Raw genomic sequence first — 19,101 nt, 5'->3', positions numbered from 1 at the left:
AAAGATTTCATCACCAATTGCCTCCACATTTTGGATCCCTACATTGGAGTCTCCTTATGTTTCTTCTTCCTCTTTATTCTCCTCCAAGGGCCTTCCATAAGATGGAACATGTTTGGTCTAAATTGCGGCCCTACAAAATGCCAAATATTGGGCATGTGAATGCATGCACTTGAGCTTCCATAATCTTACCTTCATGATTTTGAATCCATGACAAACACCTTTGCCTTTTTCCCATGCTTCTTTTGGTCGAGTATCAACACTATCAATTCAAGATCCATGATGTAAGTAGGCAACTTGGTGATGCTTGAAGGTTTATTCTCCCCTAAAGCTAGAGCTTAGACCTTTCCCTCCCTCCTTAATAATTTCTCATTAAGCCCTTCGTATTAACTTAAATTGTTGTAATATGTTTACATGGCTTAATGGAAGCTAAAAGGCGTTGATGATTCTCCCGACTCTCCATTCTTTTCATAAGTGTCTTTAAGTGTAATAAAATCTCTTTTGTTTATAGTTAACATTAATCATGTGATTCTGATTATGTCGTCAATACTAGCTTGAGAGTAGTTAAACACCCATTTTCGGCTATAGTCTTGCAAACAAAAGGGTAGACAACTGTATGGTCCCACACATGGACCTCATAATAGTTCTCATGAAGAATGTCCAAGTAAGTTGCCGTCTTCAGCATAGTAACAAGAGATGTTACATATGTTAAAACTAGTTTCTTAAAGGAATGTCATCAAAGAGGTTAAATTATGTGTCTCAAGATCCATACCTTTTAACTTTTCTTTGATTTTTATGTGAAACAACTTCCATGCTTTCATTGCTTATAATTGTTGGATATCATAATCATGAATATAGGTTTTTGAAGGTGCTTTGTGTTTCCTTTTTTAAGTTGTTGTGAAACCCTCATCTTGTTTTTGTTGAAATGAATCCCATGTTTTCATCATCCATTCTATCACGTCTTCTTATATGCTCAAACATGCACAAAGAAATACACTCTATACATTTGCCTTAAGACATGGTTGTCATGCAACATGTAATTATGTCTTGAGCGACATGGTTGTCATTCATCAAATATGCATGAAGTGGCAATTGCACATCACATGCACTCTCACACACATGCATTGACACATGACATGCATTCTTATTGAAACACCTATTTAAGGAGAAGAAATTGAAGTAGGTAGGCATTAAGAAAAATTCATTTATGAATAATAATCAAGAGATCAAGCGAGCTTATTGGGAAGGTTTCTCATTTCTCAAAAACAAAGTCAAGGCTTTGAGTTGAAGTTCAATAGAGATAAAATGTTATCCTTATGGTGGAATATTGTAAATTTGGTAACTAAAGTTATGCATTCTCAATTTAATAGAGCATATTTTTATCATATATTGTTTGCTACTTGAAGCTTGCACTATCTACATATCTTCTTATTGCTCGTTTCTCTCGCTTTTCTTTATTAACTCTCCTTGCTCATAGCCCCAATGGTACGATGCACCAATGACGAACTCCACAACAACATTTACTCTCATACACATCCTCACACAATTACATTAATACAAATACATATTCCGGATCATATACATACTCCTCAACATAACCATATACATATATATTTCTTAACTAAATCATACTTGCACATTCTTTTACACATTACTATATGCACACTCTAAATTACCCCAAAGAGTTGACGCCCACATAAAATTCACATTGAAGAGAAATTCATATTCGACAACCGACATCTTCCCTGGTTCAATTTATGGTGGTCTCACTTACATTTCTCCTCAACATAACCATATACATATATATTTCTTAACTAAATCATACTTGCACATTCTTTTACACATTACTATATGCACACTCTAAATTACCCCAAAGAGTTGACGCCCACATAAAATTCACATTGAAGAGAAATTCATATTCGACAACCGACATCTTCCCTGGTTCAATTTATGGTGGTCTCACTTACATTTCTCCTGTGGGCACAAACTTCGCGACAACGCATACATAATAATTAAAAATATTAATCCCTTGAATAGAATAATATTGGATGCAGTTTTTGGCGTCAATTCCTCATCTATGAGGCTTAAAAAGCTTACAATGGTAAGGAATTGAGTACTAGTCTTTAGGGTTAACCTTTAGAGTTAACATGAATATCATGATGATTCACACCATATATTCTCACGAGAATATATGATGCATATTAGTAAAGGCATTGATGAGTATGCTTATCAATGTGATAATTAGCTAGATAATATCATAGTTAACAAAAACAGTAAAAACATGTTCGCGTTCACAAATGGAAGGATAAGGAATATTCTGTTTGATTTTGGGGCTTTTTTGGCCATTTCATAAAACATCTTGATACTAGTATCACATATTCTCAAAAACTTGATGAAAAAACTGAAAATTTCACCATTTGGTAAAATTGGAAAATGTTGGCCAAATACGAAAAGTAACTTTGCGTATTTTTAAGGAAAAATGAAAACTAATAATTATTTAGATCTTAAGGAAATCGAAAGTGAAAGATTTCAAAACAATTAGCTTTTGTATATCATTGAATAAAATGTTGTCTAAATCTATTACATATTGTTGCACAAAATATACATTCAAGAGTTATTTGCGTCACTATGATCACTCCTTTCATGAGAGTCACTATTATAGCTTATATACAATTGTGACTATTCCTTCTCATTTTCAAATGTAACAATCAAAGCATTGTCTTCATCTAAACTCAGACGGTGTCTCGAAATTATGCGCACTAAATCTTGTTCGCCTTCAATCCGAGACACCTTTTAGACATGGTAATTTCTCTTTTATTATTTCTATCGTTGACATCCTTAAACATCCAACTTTTGTCAATGTAAAGTCATACACAATGATTACCATCGACACAGTTATTTAACAACAGAGATTTTCGTACAATTTGATACAATGTCACGAATTCAAATTGCAACACAATTCGATACTCAGGTTCAAAGTGTTTTCATCACAATTTGATTCTTAGTATCGAATTCAAGTTCAAAGTTTTTATTTTATTTTGTTTTGAAATAAATAAATAAATAAGTTAAACCTGGATTTGATACTAAGTATCGAATCGTGATGAAAACATCACAATTTGAAATCTGGATTCAGGTTTTAAATTTTTTTTTCAAAAGAAATAAAATAAAATAAAATAAAAACTTTGAACCGGAATTCGATACTAAGAATCGAATTGTGATGAAAACATTTTGAACCTGAGTATTGAATTGTACTGCAATTTGAATTCGTTACATTGTATCAAATTGTATTGAAATCTCTGTTTTTAAAATAATTGGATGGTAATCATTATGTATGACTTTACACTGACAAAAGTTGGATGAGCAAGTGAGTTTCATTCACATGAGGATTAAAGCCTTAATGTTTTCATTAATTGCCCCATTACCTGGTGAACTTGAGGAGGTTATTGATTTTGACGACGAGCTAGTAGAGGACCCTACCATTGCTAGCCTATGTGGAGTAGATACTATTCCACAAATTTTGGAGGAGAGTTCTCAAAAGGAAGAAGAGGAGAGTAATGTGGATATCCTGATAACTATGTGATATGTTCTAATGATATATTAATGTTCACGTGTAGGTTTGACAGTTCATGAATATTGTCTATATTTTTGGAGTTCTGAATTTATGGTTGTTGATGAGCACTAAATTTATAGATGTTTATAACACTTTCAGAACCCACATCTCCTCAAGATGGTGAAATCATTAATCTTAACTTGTGCTTTGAGTTAACCATTGTGATTTTCCTTAAGTTAACTACATTTCATATTAGTAGACCATCAATGTTTAAACATTTATCAGAAAACTATTGAATTTTCGAAATTATCATTGTGACACTCGTTAAATCTCAAAAATTAGGAAATTTTACATGTTATTTACGACATGCGATACTAGTGTATCAACTTTCTGAAAATTGCCTAAAATCGTAAGATTATAAAAGGAATCTAATGATGGAATGCACCATCCTTCCACTTCTGAGCGCGAATGTGTTTAAAGATATTCTATAATGTGTGTTTGATTAGCAAATAAGCATTAATTGTTATGTAGACATAATGTAGGTGATGGTAGGTCACTAATATTTACACAAGTGAAGGATATGTTCACTAATGTTAAAAAGGGGACTAATGTGATTAGATAGAAGGAATGATAGGTGCATGCACTATCATGATTTGGACAACCAGTGAATGGAGAGCCTTTTAGAAAGGCACATCTATTCAAAGGGCCTAGGAAGAGGTACAAATATGAGGCTTAGCTACCCTCATAAGCACATTACGTCGGAAGGCTATTGTCTTAGACAGTGGTGGTGCGGGCTAGGATTTGTCTCGACGATCATGTTATCTCTTCCAAGGTATTAGTCATCCTAATATCCGACGGTATGGGACGTCGGTGGTAGGTTGGCCATGTCTAGATCGTAGCTCGAGGGTGGTCGGGTTGAACGAGTTCTTCTATCTAATCTATTTTCTTTCTTTTTACTTTATTTTGGTCTATTGATTAGTAATAGACTCTTAACAATGGTATCAGAGCATTTACTAACAATTTGTTTTTGTTGTTTTCATGTAACTTTTCATGTTTTTTGGGTGTGAGCGATGGGGATCTAACAAGGTTCGTCATGCTCTTCTCAAGCTCAAAACAACATTCTTAACTTGGTATTCTTTTCTTGATCTCTCTTCTTTTCTATGATGCATTCTTCTTGGTCGAATCAAATTTGTATTATGTTTTCTTTTCTTTTCTTTCTACCATGATACGATTTAAAATCTTATAATTGTGCATCGGGTCAAGCGTGTTTGCACTAATCGCACACGCTGAACTCATGGCCCATTTGCATATTGCGATGTATCTCCCACTCTCCCCTCTCTTGAGCCATCTCTTACGATAATAATTAATTTTATGCATCGGGTCGAGCGTGTTTGCCCTAATTGCACATGGCACTCACTTCATGGCCCTTTTGCTTATGATGTTGTGTGTGCCACTCTTCCCTCTATTCAGCCATCTTTTGGCTATTCTATGGTATGTTGTGGTCTTGACGAGGTGTATGTTGACTACCTATGCTGGCACTCTACTCTCTATCGAGCCATCACTTGGCCGATTCTACGGGATGTTTTGGTGTTGGCGAAGTGCATGTCAACTACTCTAGGGTTTCTTACCTTAGGACATGCTTAACATTTCATAAACCTATTTGATTATTATCCTAAGTATTTTCTAATTACACAAATTATCTTTTCACTTTCTTATGATTTTCTTGTAATCGTCATTTCCCACCCACAATTAACTCTCTTTCTTACTCTTATTTTTATGTTCATCTACACTATTTACGTGTGTTTCCCTATTGGATAATGATTTTGTGTAGACTATTTTTTTCGTATTGAGTGGGCATCATTCCGCATTTTAAATATTTCTGCCAAAGTGTCCTCTAGGTTTAACTCATGTAATTGAGCCTTAGAACTCGATTAAAAACACATGAGTTCCCCTATTGATGTTTTACTCATAGATTTAAGTACTACAACTTTGCGCACAACACCACCACCATCTGTATCAATTTGTGGCTTATGTTGATGATGCCATTTGGGTTATCGTTGACTAACTAACAAAATTGGCTAGATTTATTCCTACTAAAACCACGATAACCGCTCCAAAATTGGCTTATCAATATGTTGATGAGTTATTTCATTTTTATGGATTACCTATGGATATTGTTAGTGATCAAGATTCCAAGTTTACTAGTGACTTTTGGACTTAGGTCTTCAAGTAGCTAGAAACTATGTTGAGCATGAGTTCTGTAGATCATCCTCAGTCTAATGGACAAACTGAATGAGTTAATCAAATTATTGAGAACATGCTTCAAGCATATGTAGCAAAAACCCCTTCTAAGTGGGATCAATACCTTCCTATCTTAGAATTTGCCTATAATAGCTCAAAACAGACATCCACTAGACATAGTCCTTTATGTTGATGTATGGTTTTCAACCACATGCCCCAGTTGATGTTACGATTCATCGTGATACATTAGACAATACACACAATTTTTTGCAAGACATGAACCAAATGTTGCATATTGCCAAGTGTGCTAAGTTAGCCCCATGATATTGTGGCCCATTTGAAATCCTTAAGTGAGTTGGGTCATTTGCTTATCACCTTGCCTTACCCCTAAACGTTGGTATTCATCTTATTTTTCAGGTGAGTCGTTTAAAACCATTTTTAGGTTCTAGTGCTGGCACCTTCACAATCCAAGACCTTGTAACATTAGAGGATTTTTCTTACAAACCTCATGTTCCTGAACGAATTCTTGATTCTCGTACTAAACTTTTACGTTCTAAAGAAATTCGACTATTCAAGATCAAATAGTTGGATAAACCTATTGATGATACCACATGGGAACGCCAACATTCTCTGAAGGCACAATTTCCTCACTTTATATTGCAAGAGTGCAATCTTTGAAGTAGGGGAGTATGTTATGTACACATAATATAGGTGAGGGTAGGTCACAAATATTTACATAAGTGAAGGGTATGTTCACTAATGTTAAAAAGGGGACTAATGTGATTGGATAGAATGAATGATAGGTGCATGCACTATCATGATTTGGACAACCAATGAATGGAAAGCCTTTTAGAAAGGCACATCTATTCAAGGGGACTAGGAAGAGGTATAAATATGAGGCTTAACTACCCTCATAAACACATTACGTCAGAAGGTTGCTATCTTAGGCACCGGTGGTGTGGGCTACGCTTTCGTCTCGACGATCGTGTTATCTCTTCCAAGGTATTAGTCATCCTAAATTCAATCCAATCTATTTTCCTTCTTTTTACTTTATTTTGGTCTATTGAGTAGTAATATACTCTTAACATTAATGGATTGTGATCAAGAGAAAATTTCATTTGATAAGCTCATTTTGATATAGGATGTCTCGAAATTACATATGTGCATGTGCAATGTCAATGGGATCATAGGGGACTTCAACCATGGAACATAGGTTTCATAACTAAGTTGACAAATGTTATATTCTTCTTCATTAATATTTGTTGAATTTTGTGTTTAACTCTCTAGGAATGCCTATTGGCTAATTTGATTCCTCATGTTTGTATCTCATGATGTCCATTTTAGATTTGTATGAGTATGCATATGTAAGCTAACAAGCTTTTGTGTTTAACATGTGTGTGAGCATGGACGCAAACATTTTTGGTAATGTAACCTTCGTATTTGTAGCCATATACAAGTACTCACTCTCTATCCCTCTATTCTTGGCCTTGTCCCACTTTTTCTGTTCTACAATACTTGGTATATATATATGGCCCTCTATGCTCAGCGCTTTACAACTGTTCTTAATACTTGGCTCCCTTTGCTCAGCTCCCTTTGCTTGTTCACACAGTGTCCCACTTGTCCCATCGGTTAACAAGAAGTATATGCATGATGTGCATGTTTATGAATGTATGTTAATATGTATAAGTATATACATGCAAATATGCATGTGTGTTTAGTAAATATGTTGAATAGATGTATTTTAATGTGTAAAAGTAAGTATAAGGTAATGTGTAGGTGTAAGTGGATGTTGATGTGTATATTTTTGTTGGTGTGGATGCGGGTGTTTAGGGAAATGTTTTCCATTATTGTGGGTAAAGGTTCTTTGAAAAGGGAGTATGGGAAAAGGTGACAGGAGTGCAAGTGATGTGGTAGACCATGTGGTTATGAAGTGACTTGTAACAGTGACAATAGGGTATTCATAGATTTGATCCCTGGTCTTTGATCATACAATTAGGATACATTGAACCATTTATGATAAAATCAAACTTTACAAGTGTTAGGCCATGCTCATTGATGAGACAAGTATATATAGAGTTCATATTGAAGAGGTGATGACTATTGTGAGAGAGATTCTACTCTACGTTACTTCTTTGTTTTTGAGTGATTGTTTTTTATATCTTCTTGTGTAACTCTAGTGGAAGCCAGAAAGGGCCCCTATGGGTCATCAATGAGATACAACTCTAAAAGGGATAGGATTCTTGGCTTTTTTCAAGATGCTCATATGTTGGGCTAACATGATCCATTCATCAATCCATGGTTGTCCCTATACATTTATCATTATAAACTTAGAGATTGCTTCCTTTATAGTGGAGAAAATAGATTCACACAAACACCAAATTCAATTATTGCTAAATGGTATCATAAATTTAATCAATCCATCCTACTTACTCACTAATTTTTTTTTTCCAAAATGAAGCTACTTTCCCATTAGTTAGGAAGGATTATTACAAAGAGACTGTACAAGGAGCTTTATACATAGACCGGGGAATCTCCCTCTGATCAGGTTCAAGAAAATGAGACTAGTTACATCGCCTTTCCGACTGACTACTTAATGTAAGTACCTATAGCTAAAAACGGTGCCCTTCAGTGATGGCTAGTACGAGACAACTCCTAGGGCCGACAACGAAGGGTGGGTGGTAAGTGAGTCGGAAACAGCCAACGTGGGGGCTGGTAGTTCCACCTCGGGCCACTTCCTCCTTGTGTCACCATAGGCGTGTTTTGCCATTTCTGCCAAAAGCGCAAACGGGCAGTAACCACGTCATTGGAATGGCTGCAAACCTTATCCAATTGCCCTCGTAGGCAGATGATAAGCGCAAACCATATGTCCATGATCATTTCCTCCAAGGGCCGCACCAGATCCTGAAAGACCTTTAGGCAACGCGCTTTCCATACGTACCACAGGGTGAAGCCTGCGATTAGCATCCAAATGTCCGGGAACCTAGGGGATGCGGACTGCAAGCCTCTCTCAAATCGAATCTTGGCAAATTTGCCTCTCATGCATGTCCGTCCACCTATCAATAGTGATCAAGCCATGCCGCAACACTCCACGATGTTGTTCCTTCCACTTCACATGCTGCAAGGAGGCGAGTCACTCTATCCCATACCTTTTGAGCTTGAGGGCAATCCCATAGACAATGCCTCAGAGTCTCAATAGGTGAATGGCAAAGTGGGCAGTCTAATGGGCCACCACGTTTACCTAGCCATTTGCCAACGGGAACCACATTATGACCGATTTGTCACCAAAAAAACTTTATCTTTTCCGGCATGTGGAGATGCCAGAGACCCTTCCAAAAGGTAATGAGCACCTCATTAGGGATGCCCAATGTACGCCAACCTTTGCGTAAGGGGCCATCTAGCTGTAGTTGAAAAGTCCAGCCCAGTTTAGTGTTGTACTCAAAGAAATGGCGAAGTCTGCCATCATGTTTCCACCTAAAATCCCCTGGATCCCATTCTAGTTGGACGAGGGGCCGACAACCCCACCTAAACCCTTTCCACCTAAAATCCCCTACTTACTCACAATTGATTCATCTCTTAATATCTTGCTCCATAAACAATTGCCCATTTTGTTTGAATTTAAAAATCAATACTTTAAGCAACTCATAATTGAAACTATATAAGCTAAATTAGTAAATTGTTATAGGCAAATCAACTATGATTTTGCATACATGTGGAAATGGATTTTGTTTACAATGTGCATCAAAGTTTATAAAATTTCAATAACATGGTACCATAAAATGATGCATGGAAAAATTAATAAATCAACATGTGGACACATCACTTTCATTTATTATCTTACCAAAATGTGTCTAGATTTACACTCAAAAACCCAAACATAAGTTTTCCACTTGTAGCCTGCATACAATCAAGAAGAAGGCTCCATGTTGATCCCAATGGTCCAATAAAGAAATCTGACTCGAGCGCCATTAGGAAGTTAACAAATCCATTATTTGTGGTAGCTTCCATACCAATACTTTGCTCATACTCAAACATACTAATTGTCCCTGCTTGTCTGGTTATGTTGGTGTAATAGATATTCCAATTTGTATACTTCTTTGATTCCTCAATTACATCCTAAAGGTTGAGTAAATTCGTATGTGAGTCACAATCATTAATAATGATATGGTTAACAAAAACAAAAAAGAATGCTTATGTATATTAAGAGATCCATTTTGAATAAGGAACCTAAAAATATCCATTCTAATCTTAATTGTTTCTTTTTATTGTGACCTTTCAATAATGCTATCATTTTCTAGCCTTGGTTGTCTGAAATGAATTCATGTGAAATTTTTCTAGTTTGTGAAATTGAAATGGTCATCACTAAAAAGATGATGTAATCATTGGTCGTCAAAACTAGATTCATACCAATGGTTTCTAGTTGTGCAAATTTGAACTCGTCACCTTATATAAGATGATACCTATTTCAATATTTTGGTTGTGGAAAGTGATATTAGTAAAGGGTGTTTTGGATGAGCTAACACTCATTCTAAATTATCTCAAACTTAGAGCATGAAGAATCATCTAAATCTACATGTTACACACATTCCTATGGAGATAAGACAAAACCAAGTTTGAATGCACAATCTTATGTCTATGTGTAGAGTCTTATTAATGATGTATATGAAATCGTTCATTTTTGAGTTTGATCTCTAAAGTTCATTTTTGAATATCTCACAACTAGATTTGCATGTTACATACATTATTCATAATTCACAATGTGATGATTGAAATATGAATATTTTGTAGTTATGCGTAAATACATTGTTCATACTTTATGTGAGAAAATTTAAAACTCCGCGTGATGTTGAGCTAAATCGAAGAAAAAATAAAATACAAGAACACAACAAATGTCACATAGTAGGCATAAATTCAAAAACTACAAATTTTGAGCATGCGATCTTCTAGTTATGGCACAATGTGGACTTAAGACTTCAATGTCAATATACTTGCACAATCAAAGTATTTTCAACCAATAAGAAATGATAAACAATCACCACTAAATAATGATTATTGGAGTATTTGAGAGAGCCTTCTAACGTTGATTACGTGTCAAAAGAGAGTTAGTGTGCATGTAGATAGATAGATAAATAGATTTTATTACCTATGGGACCAAAAACATTACATTTCATGTGAACGTGAGTAGTGACTCTCAATGTTAACGTTGATTACGTGTCAAAAGAGAGTTAGTGTGCATGTAGATAGATAGATAAATAGATTTTATTACCTATGGGACCAAAAACATTACATTTCATGTGAACGTGAGTAGTGACTCTCAATGTTCAAGAAAGGCACCAATGAATGTTGTTGTTACCCCGTACGAGATGTACGGAGAGGCAAGTGTGATGAGCGAGGGTCGAATGTTATCATGATGTTGTTGTGTATGTGTAGGGGGCATAAATGTAATTGTGAGTCTATACATATGTGAACACATGCACACGTGTGTGCATGTGGATGGATACGAGGAGGTGTGAGTGAGTGTCCAATATGAATGCTCGAGGGGGCTTACACCCCTATGTATCTACCCCCTCTTGTACTATTTAACCCCTTATGGGGAATGAATGAAACATGAATAACCATTTCTCTCTCAATCTCTCTCTTTCCATCTCTCTCTCTCTTTCTTCCCCTTACGTTGAACCCCCTTGGGCGGGGGGTGGAGCCATTCTAGGCACCACCCCCCACCCCGTAATGCTTCTCAATCACTTATCATCAATCGTTTATCATAAATGTTAACCCTAACCCTTAAAACGTACAACACCTTTTGGCGACCACTAAGGCGACCCCCCTTTGGAGACGGAGTCGAAGAATGATACGCGGCGATGCAAGCCATAGCGCCAAAAGTGTTCTAAAGAAATGGCGAAACGCGAAAATGACGGTGAAGATGTTGGAGGAAGTCTATGGAGGAATGCATGAATGGCAACAATGTTTGTGCGAGGTTGTGATTAGTGTCCATGTGTGTGTTTCCGAAAGCGGTTAGCGACAATGTGCGTGTTCTCAAAAGCATGGTGCAAGATGCATGACTGGACAAACAACAACGCGGAGGGAACCGGTGCCAGCACGACCGGAAAGAGAAGCCCACCGGGAGACTACGGAGAAAGTCGCAGTGTGTGGAGCGGAGACCGGCAGGATGTGCTGAGAATGCACGGGAAATGGTTCCAGAAGAAACAAGGTGGAGAGAGTCGGAACCGGAATCGGAACAAGAACTGGAGTTGGTTAACACCGAAGGACCATAGAAGACAAAGAAGAGATGCAAACGCAAACCAGACATCGACGACCAGAGAAACCAACAGCAGTGGAAAGACACAGTTGGAGGCACCAAACAGAGAAGAAGACTACTGGAAAAACAGAGACATGGATGACGACTGCGATAGAGATGCCACACAAAGACCATGGGCAGTGGGAAACGGGCGGTCGACATACAAAGATACAGACTCAACATAGCCAGAAACGGAGAAGTCGGACGGGACGATGTGATGTAGAAAGCCACGGACGGGGGCCGGAGACAATACATAAACACGATGGAACGGTCCGGATAGAAGAAACGGGAAAAGAACGGAATGAACCGGACGGATACAGCTCGAAAGACGTCCAAAATGAAATGAGACACCGGATGGATGGCCAAACTCAGACAGTAGAAGGGCCAGAAAGACACTGACGATCGGATGGGGCTGGAATAGCCAGACAGCGGCCGTAAAGCGACCGGAACGACGACCAAGAAGTGGTCGGAGTGGTCGGACAACATCCAAAACGGTTGGATAGGGGCTGCAGCGACGACAACAACAATGATGACGCCGAAAGAAGACCGGAGAGACACTGGCTCAAGATGGAGTCTGCCGGACAGAGGCCGAACAGTGGAAAGCTTGAGAAAAGCAAGACCGAAATGGCCAGAGATGGGAGCAGCCGGACAGCAACCGAACCGACTGCTGGAAAACTGGCCGGAATGGACCGGACGATGACTAGAACGGGCCAGATGAGGACGGATCGATGGCCAGAACGGTGACACCGACAAAGACTGACGAGAGGCCGGAAAAGCGCTGGTCGGAGAGCGGTCGAAGTGGTCGAACGGCGCTGGAACAGAGACGAAAACGAGTGTTAAGGATCTATGTATCGATGGAGTAAGCTCCTCGATGTCGTGGCGGGATTCAGACCGTCGTATACCCTCTTGATGGCGAATCGGGCGGAGATGGTTGTCGGATACCTCCGAGCACGATATCTCTCTCACTCTCTCAAGCTCTCTCTCATAGACAATAGATTAATAGATATAGACAATAAGAAGAAAGAGTATGTCTATTATTAACCCTCTTTGCTAAGAGTTCTTGCACCAACAAGGAGAGAGATTAGTGTTCTCTAACTCAACACTTCACTAATCTCTCTTAAGCTCAAAGGTTACAAGAAGGAGGAGAGGAAGCTCTAGCTCTAATCAGTAGGAGATCTTTACAAATGGGGGAACCCCCACAAAGCCACTACTATGTGGTTTATATAGCTTTCACGTTTAGGGTATGGGCCTTTCACATTTGGCCGTCTCTTTGCTTTCCTTTCCTCTTGCCGTTTCCTCGTCGTACTACGTCCTTGTTGATGCGTTCTTATTCGTGACTGGTTGTGTTGTTATCCCAACGCTTAACATCTCCCCCAACCTAATGAGTGCACACTCCTGAGTGCACTGTGGGAGGGGAGCTTCGGGTGTCGGGGGTGAGTAGAATTGAGTAGGGGGGTCCGTCGGGGGGTGGGTGGTGGCGGAGATGATGGCGAAGACGACGGATGTTCAGTGGTGGTAGCCGAATTTCCTGCAGTTGGTCGGTTGTTGTGAAGAAATCTTTCTTGGGGCCGGTGAGCCAGGTGCAGGTGTTGTGGCCGGCGAAGGGAGAAGGGGGGTTTCGACTAAAGCTTATGTAAGGGGGGAAAAAATGTGTGTCGATCATGGTTTCAAAATCCCGTTTGTAGCTTGCGGGGAGGATGTTGACGCGGGTCCAAAGGCCGACCAGTTGGCGGCGAGTTGGACCTTTGTTCAAATCGAAGGCGAGGCCCCACGCTGGGTGGTTGTGCCGTTGGAAGGGGGGGGCTTCGTACGGGCCAAAGTCAAGGAGAATGAGTAGAAGTTGTAGAAAACGAAGGCTGGCTTGAATGTCGGGGTCCGGGACGTTGAGGTATGTACGTAGGAATCGTCGCATGACCCGTATCATGTTGGGTTCGGTCGGGGATGTGCGCGGGGGTCAGGGGAACAACGGCCAGTTGAATTGAAGGGTGGGTAGGCGTGCCTGTGCAGCGCGGAAATCGGGCCATGGCCAACGACGAGGAAGGGGAAAAAAGGTGGGGTTGGTGCGCAGCTCGGGGGGGTGGCGGGCGAGCCATTCGTGGAAGGATGTGTGTGCGAACCAAGGGAGACGCCATGGAGGTTGGGTGCCGGGAGGTTCGAGGAGGGGGTCGGCGACGGGGTGGTGCCACCCGCGAGTGGGGGTGGGGTGTGCAGCGGCCCAAGTAGACATCTTATCACGGTAAACATGGGGGTAAAGGAAGACGTCGACTTGGGGTTCAGAGGCGACTTCGGGGTAATAGTTGTAGAGGCGGGTGAGGAGGAGGGGGGTCTCGCAGAAGTCGAACTCCCATGGAATGGGGGCGGCAGACTGATTGTCGAGACGAGTGTCCCAACTGGTACCACTTTCGATGCAATCAAGGGCGGTTTGGAGGTCGTGGGTGAGTTGCTAGCGGTCGACCAAATCAGCGTTGAAGGGGGTGCTCGGGGTGTGGAGTAAGGGAGGTGTAGTGAAGATGGGGAGGGGTAGTTGTTGGTGGAGCATGAGGTGTGCGAGGGGATGGTTGAACGGGAGAGCTTTGCGGAGGATGGCCTCTGTGAATGTCCGACCGGGTTGGGTGACGACCCGTGTGTGGAGGGGGAAAGTGTCGGTTGGTGGGGGGGAAAGGGGGTGAGCCGAGGGGGGTGTGCGAAATGGGTTGTCACCGAACATGGGATGTGTGTGGTCTGGGACGTGGTGCTCACTGAGGTGAGGGTGTGGGGGCGAGTGGTGAGGAGGGAAGGGAGGTGGGCAAGTAGGTGGTGGGGGTGGGGAGGAGGGAGGGCGAGGGCGAGGAGGTGGCTGGGTATCGGGTTCATCAGGTGAGTCGTGGTCCCCCTCTAGGTCGATCTCTTGGGGGGGAGAAGCGGGGTGCGGGGGTAGGAGGGCACGAGCACGAGCCTCGTCAAACGTCATGAGTTGATACTCGTGGGAAACGTCGAGGTATAGGGCTAATTCTGGTATGTCATCAGCCTCGAGGTCGGTGGGCCAGTTGAACGTGGTGTATTCGATGCTGAATATGTGAGTACGAACCCCAACGTCCCAGGCGGTTTGCCAAGTGCGTACTAGCTAGAGGAAACCGAGAGGGGGTACGGAGGTCGTTGTGAAGGTGTCGGCGATGTGGTGTAAGCGCACCAGTGTTGTGAAGAGGTGGGCCAACTGGTCTTCAGTGACTTGCATCGTGACATCAGAAGGGTAGGTGAAATAGATCAGGTCGGCGATGTCCAAGTCGGGGGTGAGGGCGGTGTGAAGGTAGGCCATATCTTTGAGGAACAAAATGGGGAGGTGTTCGGGGAAGAGGTCGTCGACTGGGGGAGCGGGTTCTTCGGTGGCTTCCTGGTATAACATGAAGAGGGCGAGGGCGTGGTTGTCTTTGGGGAGTACTCGGATGAAGGTCTGCCGGTCTGGGGGTGCGGTTTCGTCAAAGAATACGCGACGCGTGGCGGCTAACGACCGAAGGACGCATGTTGCTTAGATGAGGAGGGTGCGTGGTGTGCGTGGTGCAGTGAAAAGTTCGGAGAGCAGGGAGGTCGAGGTCATGTACACCGAGAGTGCCTGGATCATATTCGGAGAGCCAACTGGGGTAAGGAGAGGGGTCTGACCGGTGGAGGGGTCCGTCGCACCGGGGGTGAGGGCATGTTCAAGGGCGGCTTTGGACGTGCGTAGTTGAAGGATGTCCTTTTCGAGGTCGGCGCATTGGCGGTGGTGTTTGGTGAGGAGACATCGATTGCGTTCATTGGCGACTTCGACTTAATGGATCATGGCATCTTGTTCAGCCTTGAGGGTGGTGATCTCGCTCGTGAGTTGGTGAGTGGTGGCCATGGCGGCGGTAAGGGCCTCAGACCGTTTAGAGAGATCAGCCGTCACGGCTGCGAGGCGGGCCTCGGTCAGTTGGTGTTGGGTGGTGAGGCGAATGTACTCGGCCGAAAGTTCGGCATGTGTTTGCGCAGCGCGTTCCTGGTCGTGGTGCCAAGTTGTCCGAGCTTGTTGGAATTCGTCAGCGAGTTGTTGGTGTCGGGTTTGCGTTGTCAAGAGTTCTTGCTTGAGGAGGTCGTGGGTGGCCGCTTGGCATGCGTTGGTATGGAGGGCGCTCCGTACCTCAGCGACCAAGATCTCGTTCCGTGTAGACGTCTCGTGTTGGTCGGTGGCGGTCTGTTGGGCTTGTGCCTGAACTTGAAGTAGGCGGCAGTTCACGACGGCAGTCATCTTTAGGAGGTCGGCCACCATGTCGGTTAAGGGTTTGGGGGGGACGGCGAGGGAGGAGGTAGGGTGGGTAGGAACTGCAGTGAGGGAGGTCGGGTGGGGCACGGAGGTCGGGAGGGGGGGTGGTGGAAGTGGGGTTGTCATTTGGGCGGGGGCGAGGGTGGGTTGGAGAGGAACTGCCGAGGTTACGGTCGGGGGTCGGTCGGGGGTGTCGGTGTCGGGAGCGGTGTGGCGGGCGAGTTTATGGGGTCGGGGTTGCGGGGTGTCGTCGGTGGTGGTGGACGAGAAAGGTGGGGTAGTTGTGGCTGGAGCGGGAGGAGAGGATTCGTGGGGTGGAGGGGTTGGCGAGGTGGGTGGAGGCAGGGTTGGTGAGTTCCGTTGGTCGCATAAGATTGACTCAGTGGTGCAGCTGCGGGAACGCGGAGTCGTGGTTGTGGTCTGATGTGACACATAGTGGAAAGTGGTGGACAAGGCTTGGATTTCGGTGGGGGTGAACTCGTGTGTCTGGAATTCCTTGACACGATTCGTGATATCCTCAGGGGTGTCGAGGTTAGCTTCAACTGACACGTGGGTGATCGGGGGTTGTTTGTGTGCTGGTGGCCGTGCCTGTTCGCCTTGGTGCACTTGTCGTAAAAAGTCGCGTTCAGGTAGACGAAGGCATTCGAGTTGACCTGGGATAGTGATCTTGCGGAAGCGTTCTTGGCAGCGTATGAAGGGAGGGGCGGGGGGTCCGATGCTGAACTTTGCGCACAAGTAGCGGGTGAGGAACCACGCGAAATTGACAGTCGATTTGGGCCGTGTGTGCCATTCTCGGACCCGGCGGACAAGCTCGTGAGCCCACTGGACTGGTTGTGGATCATGTGCCCACTTGAGGTACTCACCGGTGATACGAGCGGTGGCGTCGGTAGATGTGGTGTCGCCGATTTGGGCTATGGCGCTACAACGGTCAAAGAGATGGAGAGGGATTTCGGTGTAACGCCACCCTTCATGTCCAAAATACTCGGCGTAGGCGACAGGAATGATGCCGGGGACAACCCCCGGGGTCCTCGTGGTGCGGAAGGGGGTGCCCTCGAGGGGTAAATGCAGCGTAGCACAAACATCGGCCGCGGTGAACTGGAATGCGACGGGAGGGGAGTCTACGAAAGGTTGCATATTGACGTGGCCCGTATTGGGGTTGTACTCGATGAGGAAACGGTTGACCAGTTCGGGTAGGACACCCCACGACCCGATCCCTAGGAAGAACTTGGGGCCAAGTCGTGAGAGCGTGGCGAACACGTCGGGTTCGAGGTACTTGAGCTGCGTGGCGGCCGCGGGAACCCGGTAAGTACATCGGGTATTGTTGAACACCGCTGGAATGACTAAGGAACCGCACCCTGCGTCGGGATAGTATGCGTGGAGGAGTTTGATAAATTGGGGAGGCGTCATCGTTGGCAACCTGCGAGGAAAAATATTAGTATAGGTAACTGTGGTGATGAATTAGCAAGTATGGGTAGTTTCAATAGATTCCCTGGCTGGGTTTTTCTTTTTCTTTTTTTTCTTTTTTTTTTGGGGTCCTAATTTCGTAATAACGTTACAACGAAGGGGTACGTGGTCTAGGAGTTGGACTCCTCGAACGATGTGTGGTTCGAGGAGTTGGGCTCCTCGAACGACGCGTGGTTTGAGGAGTTGGGCCCCTTGAACAGTGTGTAGTTCGAGGGGTTGGGCCGGGTGTGGTTCGAGGAGTTGGGCCCCTCGAATACTGTGTAGTTCGAGGGGTTGGGCCCCTCGAACAACAGGGAGTTCGAGGGGTTGGGCCACTCGGGGAGTTCGAGGGGTTGGGTCCTTCGAACCACGCGGTGGAGTGGGCTGGAAACGGCCAATGACGTGGGGAGGGTGAAACAACGAGGCGGCTGTTGCAGCCACCTCGGGGGGAACGAAAGAAAGAAGAGAAAGAGAGAAAAACGTCGGGACGGTGGGGCAGCGTGGACGGGCAACGCCACGAGGAGGGGTGGCGGCGACGTGGCAGCGGCGAGGGCCGCCGCGGGAGTAGTGTAGACGTAGGGTGCCGGCGATGGCCGCCACGGCTAGGAGGCCCGTAGTGTGTCGGCCATGGCCGCCACGGCTGGGAGGCTCGTAGTGTGCCGGTGACAAGAGGAGGAAGACGACGTCGTGGCGGCGGCCATGGCCCCCGTAGAGGAACAAAGGGCAGGTACGAGGGGAGTGCAGTGTGGTGTGTCAAAACGAGAGAGAGGGGGGGGAAGGGAGGGCCTACCCGAGGTGTGGGAAAGCAAGGCGTGGGGGAGGCGAGGCGGCGACCTGCGCAGGCAACCAGTGGAGGAGGGGCGGGGCTGCTGAGGGTGGGAGAAAGCCACAACAGAGATTGGGGGGCAAGGGGGGGAATAGTGTGAGTGGGGAGGGGGTAAAGATTGTTGCAGAGCGTGGAAGCGTGGAGTGAGAAGGGAGGGGACAGCAAAAAGAGGAGGGTGAAAAAAAAGGAGGGAGGGGAGGTAGAGCAAAGAAGAAGGAGAAAAAAGAAGAAGAAGAAGAAGGAGGAGGAGAAAAACGAAAGAAAAGAAAAAGCAAAAAAATAAAAAAAATAAAAAATAAAAAATAAAAAAAAAAATTAAAAAAAAAAAAAAATTAAAAAAAAAAAAGATAATAAATAAATAAATAAAATTAACAAACAACAAAAATAATAGAAAATAAAAAATAAAATAAAATATAAAAAATAAAATAAAATAAAAAATAAAAAAGGATTCGGATACTGATGGTGAGGGCGGTCTAAACGGGGGTCTCCGGGGAACG

The 19,101-nt window shown here is 43.6% G+C and overlaps 1 pseudogene; it reads right to left on the bottom strand.

Annotated features, from left to right (window-relative positions):
- Positions 1 to 9,622: 9,622 nt before the first annotated feature.
- LOC147864423 (uncharacterized) overlaps positions 9,623 to 19,101 on the bottom strand; it is a 70,899-nt pseudogene continuing 61,420 nt past the window's right edge.

Source organism: Azolla caroliniana, unplaced genomic scaffold (genome assembly GCF_043228905.1).
Source record: "Azolla caroliniana isolate FFs.n. ecotype wild unplaced genomic scaffold, voAzoCaro1.0.p SCAF_5, whole genome shotgun sequence".
Classification (NCBI taxonomy): domain Eukaryota; kingdom Viridiplantae; phylum Streptophyta; class Polypodiopsida; order Salviniales; family Salviniaceae; genus Azolla; species Azolla caroliniana.
This window is presented reverse-complemented; position numbering and strand designations above follow the sequence as displayed.